Below are 7,754 nucleotides of genomic sequence, written 5' to 3'. Positions count from 1 at the left end.
ATGTATCATCTTTTTTCCGCATGAAGAAGATGCAACACTACGGTGAGAGGTCATCAATAAAAATGACAAAATATTTGTGTCTGGAAGTGGAGACTGTAGAGAAAGCTCCATAGACATTAGAGTGGAACCATTCTATGACTTCATGTGCTTTGTTGTCCCGATCATGGAATGTGGACTTTGAGTACTTCCCCAAAGTACATCCTTTGCATACATCCTGTCGCTCAAGTGCTCCATTGGGAAGCCTTGTGGTTATCTATTGCATAATCTTTAGGACACCATGGTGCAAATGGCCAAGTCTTATATGCCAAAGTTTACTGACATCATGACTCTGCACCTTCTCCATCTTAGTTATTAATACAACACAATCCTCCACATCTAGCTTATATAGGTTATTCACATGAAGCCTAATCTGCTTCACTTGTCCCGTGGGTGCATGTCTCCTGAATTCTCTTCCTTTGCTGAAGATCATATCATAACCACGGTCTTCCAAAACTACAACAAAGATGATGTTTTTCTTTAGCCTCAAAATGAACATGACATCTTTGAGCCTGAGGTGGAAGCCCGACTCCATCTGAAAGGTGACTATATCAATCCTAGTCACGCTATACATTCCATCATCCCCCATCTCGATGTGCATCTACAAGTATTTTTCCTCCAAGTCACTAAAAACATCTCTACACCCTGTCATGTGGAACAATGCATCTGATTCCAAGTAACACACAGTCCTCATCATTGTGTTGGTCATGCATGCAGTGAGGGTAAATTCAAGCTCGAACTGCAAAGCCAAGGCTTCACTTGTTTCTCCTCCAGATGTCTTCTTTCTTGCCATCTTGTGTGGACACTTCGTGGTATAATGCCCAAATTCATGACAATGGAAGCATTTAGTTTTGGACAAATATTTATTCTTGCTCCCTTGACTAGATTCTGGTTTGGAATGAGATTTCTTCCCTTTTCCCTTCTTTTCCTTTCTAGCCAATGCAATTTTTTATTCATCCTCGCCCTTGGATGAAGTCCCATCTCTGGTATTCTGCCTTATTTCCTCCTGTAACAAATTGGACCATAATTGTTCCCAAATCGGCAGTTTCTCCTTCCCATTCACTAAATCTTAATAAACATGCCAACACTTGGGAAGGCCCAGAAGGGTTAGGCTTACCAGGTCTTCTTAAGGGGCAGTAATACTTAGCCCGCCAAGTTCATCACAACATTGTGTAAACATTCTCAGATACTATGGAATTGTGTCATTCTTCTACATCTTGATACGTTTTAGTTTATCCTTGAGTTCTAGCTTCCTTTGGTCACTATTATTCTCAAACAATTATGTTAGTTCTTTCCACATTGTGAAAAAAGTTTCTTTTCCATGGAGATTTGAGATAATGTCATTTTGTACTCCCTACAAGATTATTCTCCTTTCCTTGGCCACATCAACAACGTTCTGTGCATCATATTCCTGTGGTTTTTCACCATCTTACTTGATGTATTCTAGTAATCCATTTTCATCCAATACCACCTCGATGTGATCCTTCCATGTAGCAAAATTAGAGGTTCCTTCCAAGGCATACTCTAGCTTGGTCCACTGAGGGAAATATTCTCAACTCTGAAGAAATCTTGTTGCACTGAGCTCCAAATTTGAGCCTCTTGAGAAACAACTTCAAAATTCCTATTCTAATGTAAAATCATCTCTAATACAATGTATAAATTACGATGTAGATTTGCAATTTATCATGAAATTTTAACCAAGATAACAAGACACAAACCTACTCTACTACTCTGCGGAAAGTAATTCACAAGCTAGAACAAAAAGTTTAGACATGCAATAAGAAATCACACACATGCAACAACTATTTTTCCTAGGTATAGGAAACTACTAAAAACCCCAATGTCTACTTGCATTAAATCAGAAGAATAGAGATGTATTACAATTTATTTGCTCAACTAAGCACAAACTACAAGTGAATAACCTATCTCTCTGCTCACTGAAAGGCACTGATCTAGACTTAGTCAAATTTTGCCTCTTCTTGAGCTCCTATTGTTGATAAATCTAGGGCATCAATAGATAGTTGATTTATCTACTTATCATAATTTCATGTGATAGTATTTTTACTTCTTTACTATGATCTACTCTTCTTGAGTTATTATTGTGTTATTTTCATCAATACAATTACCAAATCATTAAAAATAAAGAGACAAGAGACACAGTATACAGGCTTGTCATCTAGGGCAAAAACCTCTCACTCTTTGAGAGGAAAAACCAAACTAAATTTTTCTTATATAATCGTCAATTGATGAATACTAAGACCATGACAACGACCCTTGACACTAGTGTCCTCCCAAGGCCAAGTCACTAGCCTCCTCTCCAACACTGCTCTTCCTCCTCCTCTTCTCAGCTTCCTTTAGAATTTCAACCTCTCCTTGACATTCTGCAACTCCTTCTTCTTGATAGCGTAAACCCTAGATCATACTTACCACTTGAATAGACTCCTCCTTGAAGGATATTCCTTCCTCTTACTCGGCTTTCTATAGTGAATATTTCCACCCAAACAAGAGCACTTTAATGTGATTGTAATCCTTTGACCTCCTCTTAACACCTTCAGATCTGCTACCTTTGCATGTGAGAGGGTAAAATAGCCCAAAATAGTGCACAACAAACTTTGTTATCCTTCCTTCTTTCTTCATTGATGTAAAGGCTTCTTCTAGTATTTTTCTCACACTTCTTTGTAGACTTCCTTCATCTAATTCCTCGTTTCTAAATGAGGCCAGGTATGGGTATATATAGTCGTTGGTCCATGTTGATTAGGCTAACATGATCCCTAGAGCAGGTTGACTTCATTTTCTAGAATTATTCCTTCGTTGTAGGGTGACTTGTGAGGGCTAGTGACAAGGTCTTGGATGGTTTCTTACAAAAGTAAATATGATTGTTTACAATGTGTAACATGCCTTCATTACACGACAATGACACTTTAGACTTTTATGACTAGCTGACAATATCCCTAAGGGCTCTCAATGGGAGCCTATACTAAAAATAAGATCTCTTTCTCATTAAACCCATGATGCAAGCATTACAATAATTTTATCTTTCTTTTTTAAATCTCTTACATAAAATCACAATTACATGTCATTATGAAGACCAAACCTAGTTACACTTTTCAACACCTATTTCCTTGCACAGTTCCTTGAGGAATTAGGGCACTATTATTTAGAAAATTCCTCAAATTTAGTGCACAATTCCTTTAGATTGATCATATGAATGCATGCAACACCTGTACACTCAAGACTAGTCTACAATTGATATTACACTACCTTGGAATCTCCACCAAGCCTAGGGAACTTGAATTGTCTGCATGCACTAGCTATTTTGGGATGATTGATCAGTTAACCAGCTGATCACTGAGTTTTACTGAAGTACCACTGCTTAACTGACCTTCCACTAGTTCCTCTAAAAGTTAGAACTAGTTTAATTGAAAACAACATGAGATAATTGACCTTGATTGCTACAAATTAGCAATCACACATGTTGAACTGAACCCTAACTCCTCAAAGTCAAATTTACTGAGTAAACTGGGTGACACAAGCTATGTCACACAAGTTAACATCATCCAAGTTGTATGCTGATGTGTAAATTCAATTTTTCTCAATTTAATTAAGGCAAAATCAAATTGAGAATCTCTTATTGCATTTTTCAACATAATGAATTGTGAATTCTTAAGTATGTTCTTTTCTCCCATTAATTACATGAATTATATTATAAATGCTTGAGAGGCCTTTGAATATTCTAAGATAATAAATGATCATATTAAATAGCAAATATATAATCATGTCATGAATTTTAACAACCAAACTCATAACATTATAAATGAAATAAATTAATAATGAATAAACCTATTCGATACTATTAATGAAATGGTATATGTGAATCTGGAAAAAAGAGAGATAATTTGACCTCCTTAGGTTTCCTTAATATTTATTCCTTGCTATTCAATGTTAACATTCAACAATTAATTTGTAATTAATCTTACTAATAAGATCGTAATGTGACTACAATTAATATCCATAACTTATAACCTAATGTTGTGTTTTCTTATAGAGCCAATAGTAAAGGAAAATCTAAAAAAGGAACGACATTCTAATAATTGTTGAAGGAAAATATAATAAATAAAATGGCATTATATAGAGTGTGGACTTCAAAAACATGAAGTACTAGAACTAAATGCAATGAAATACTTAACACATGAATTATATATATATATATAATTTAGTTCATACTTGAATAAATATTTTACTATCAGAAACTTAAAAAACACCACATTGTTTTTTGTGAATCAATACTATATATATATATATATATATATATATATATATATATATATATATGATTTTACCATTTAAACACTAAAGGAAAATACTTTTATTCAAAGTGGTGGTTAACTACTACAAAGTAGGGAGGAAGTGCATATTCACTTTAGCAAGGCTTATGTAGGAGGTAGTACAAATTTATGGAGTGGAAATCTACATGCCACCCACCAGAGAATGTTTGGCCATTGGCACATGTCACTCTAGGTGGAATCCCTTGCTAACAATAAACCTACTAAAAATAGATATGTTTTCAAATGATAGGGAATATTTAGTAATGAATGAAAAGTGGTCATATGTTTGCTTAATAATGTATGAGAGAGGGCCTAATGATTTCCACAATGTATGTCCTTATAAACTACTTAGTGCAATGTACCCCAAAAGGAAGATAGAGACAAAGAAAAGATAGGAGAGGGAGGGCAAAATAGAGGGAAGAAAATAGAGAGAGAGAGAGAGTGTGTGTGTGTGTACCTCACTTTCTCTCTCTCTATTCCTCTCTCTCACATTCTCACTCTTTCTTCCCTCTCTCCCACTCTTCCTCTCATCCATGCTCGACCACTCTCTCCCACTCTCTCTCTCTCTCTCTCTTCCCCACCATCCCTCCCCCTCTTCCCCTATTCACCTCTCTCTCTTCCACCTCTCTGACACCTCTACCCTTCTATCCCCATTTCTCCCTATCCCCTTCCCTCTCTTTCTCTCTCTCTCTCTCTCACCCCCTCTCCCTATCCATCTTACTCTATATCCTTCCCTCACCCTCTTTCCTTTCTCCCTCTTCTCTCCCCCAATTTATAAACCTTCCAGCCTCTCCCTCTCCCTTTTTCACTCTCCCTCTATCCCTCCCTCCCTCACTAACAACCACTTTCTCTCTCTCTCTTTCCCCTACATTATCTCTCACTTTACCTCTTACTACATATTCCCATATATCTCTCTTCACTCTATCTCCGATCACCAACACTCCCTCCCTCCCTCTTGCTTTCTATCTTGCAAGTTCACTCAATCCCTCCTTGTCTCTTCCTCTCTCTCCCTCACTCTTGCTTTCTATCTTGCATGCTCACTCAATCCCTCCCCCTCTCTTCCTCTCTCTCCCTTCCTCTTGCTTTCTATCTTACATGTTCACTCAATCCCTAGCCATGTCTTCCTCTCTCCCCCTCTCTGCCCCTCTCCCCCACTCTCCCTCTCTTTCCCTTCCTCACTACCCCATCTTAACTTTCTCACTCCCTCCCTCTCTCTCTACTTGCTCACTCTATAGTTCTCACTCATTCACTCTCTCTTTATCCATCCACCCTTATCTACTTCACATACCATCTCTCCCCTTTCTCTCCACCTTCCTTCATCTCCCTCCCTCCCTCTTATATATTATGGCCATAAGTTTTAAGGAATGCAGAAACACGCTTTTAGGAATGAATACATGTTTTTAAAAGTGTGAATACTTTTGAAAAAGCACACACATTCTTGAAAGCACGTGTGTGCTTTAGAAAACATGCATTTGGTGTTCTTGAAAGCATATGTGAAAATTTGAAAATGTTGTCACTTTCTTGCATGTGTGTGCATGCATGCTTTTGAAAATGCTTGTGTTTTCTAAAAAAACCCAAATTGGTAAGCATGCATGGTAGTTCAGGGAGCATCAAGGCCATAGGATTAGGAACGTGTCAATGTTTTTAAGATTGGCACTCATCAATGGGTGGGTGTATTCATGATGGTCCTCCTACCACTTACAAATTCCCATAACAAAAATAGATAACACATTGAAGTATTACATGTCTACATAATAATTGTCATAAGACCATGCCCAAAAACTAATTTTACATGCATTTGGTGATTTCGTTTTATGTAAAAGAAAGTAGAAAACCTAATTTAACATGCAAGATGAAAAAAAAGTGATATCATAGGCTAACGCTTCATAATATAAAATTATTTTCCCATAAACTCTATTTTATCACTCCCTCTTATTAAAGTCATATCACTCTCATGCTCTTCAAAACCATTTTCGACTATTATATAATATATTGCAACTTTAATATTTACAAAGCTTGCAACTTTAATATTGACAAAGTTTGTTTTCCTTATGACAAGCCTGAGTTGTAGAAATATATTTCCAAAATATACATGTCTATTCATTTATTGGGCACTAAAATCTCCACTAGTCCTTGTGTCCTCCGAGCCTTGATTGGACTGGAAAATAAAGGTGTGAGATATGAAAACCAGGAACAGAATTTCGCCTCCAAGACAAAGCTGCTGCTGCAGATGAATCCTGTTCGAAAGAAGGTTCCCGTCCTCATCCACAACATTAAGCCCGTTTGTAAGTCTCTCATTGTTCTCCAATATATCAATGAGGTCAGGTTGGGCTCTAATTGTCTCACGCCCTCCAACACATATGACCGAGCCCTTAGAATATTCGGGGCGGACATTGCAGACAAGAAGGTAACCATTAATATCCACATTCAGAATCATCTCATTGATTTTTTATAACTAGTTTTACTTGTATGATGTTCTAATGCATATCAAATGATCGGGTTGTTTCCATTTTTGGAAGATGAAATTTATGCCATTTTCAAAACCACGGGAGAAGTTGAAGAACAGGGAAAACGTTGTGCAATAGAATACCAAGGGGCGCTCAAGGGGCTGTCAGCAGCGAGAAGAGTACTCAGGGTTCTTGAATATTGCATTCGTTTCCGATTCTTGTTGGTTCCATGCAATGGAAAAGTTGCGAGAATGCAAGCTAGCACGCGAGACTGAGTCTCCAAGGGTCCAAAAGTGGATGAAGAAATGGACGGAGAGAGTGTACAAAATCTTCGAGGACCCTCATAAATTCCTGGAACTTGCCAATCTAATTAGGAAGAGATTTGTCTCGGAGTAACTTTGAAATCATAATATCATAATTTTGTTACAACGCCTATTGGGTTTAGTAATGTTAAGTTTTATAATTGTAATGGTAACGTTTATATTGTAACATAATTAATTTGAGTAATTGACAATGATAATTATTAATAATAATATATATTAATCACAAAAGTTTAATATTTGATTTTAATTTTAAATTTATAATATTGAGATTTTTAATTTATGGTTAAGTTTAATATTTGGGTTGATAATATTTGGTTTACTATTAGAATTTATAATATTCAATTTAATATTAAGATTTATAAAGTTTGGTTTATAATGTTGAGTTTCTAATTTGGGGTTTTATATTGGGTTTATAACATTGAATTAAAAAATAATAATTATTAATGTTAAAACCAAACCAACTTCATTAATAATTATTAATTAACTATTTCTTTAATATTAAAGTTTAATATTGGGTTTTATAATCTTAAGGATTATAATATTAATTTTAAGTTTATATTGTGGCGTTCTAAATGGTTAGGTTTTATTCTTTTTGGTTTAATATTAGAGTTTATTAATGTGAT

The 7,754-nt window shown here is 35.9% G+C and overlaps 1 pseudogene; it reads left to right on the top strand.

Annotated features, from left to right (window-relative positions):
* Positions 1–6,453: 6,453 nt before the first annotated feature.
* On the top strand, positions 6,454–7,204 carry LOC149155692 (glutathione S-transferase U19-like; annotated as a pseudogene).
* Positions 7,205–7,754: the final 550 nt, after the last annotated feature.

The sequence above is a fragment of the Pinus tabuliformis genome, chromosome 9 (genome assembly GCF_031772625.1).
Source record: "Pinus tabuliformis cultivar Carrire ecotype Pingquan chromosome 9, CPIR1, whole genome shotgun sequence".
Taxonomy (NCBI): domain Eukaryota; kingdom Viridiplantae; phylum Streptophyta; class Pinopsida; order Pinales; family Pinaceae; genus Pinus; species Pinus tabuliformis.
The sequence above is the reverse complement of the archived record's forward strand: the minus strand, read 5'-3'. Positions and strand labels throughout refer to the sequence as shown.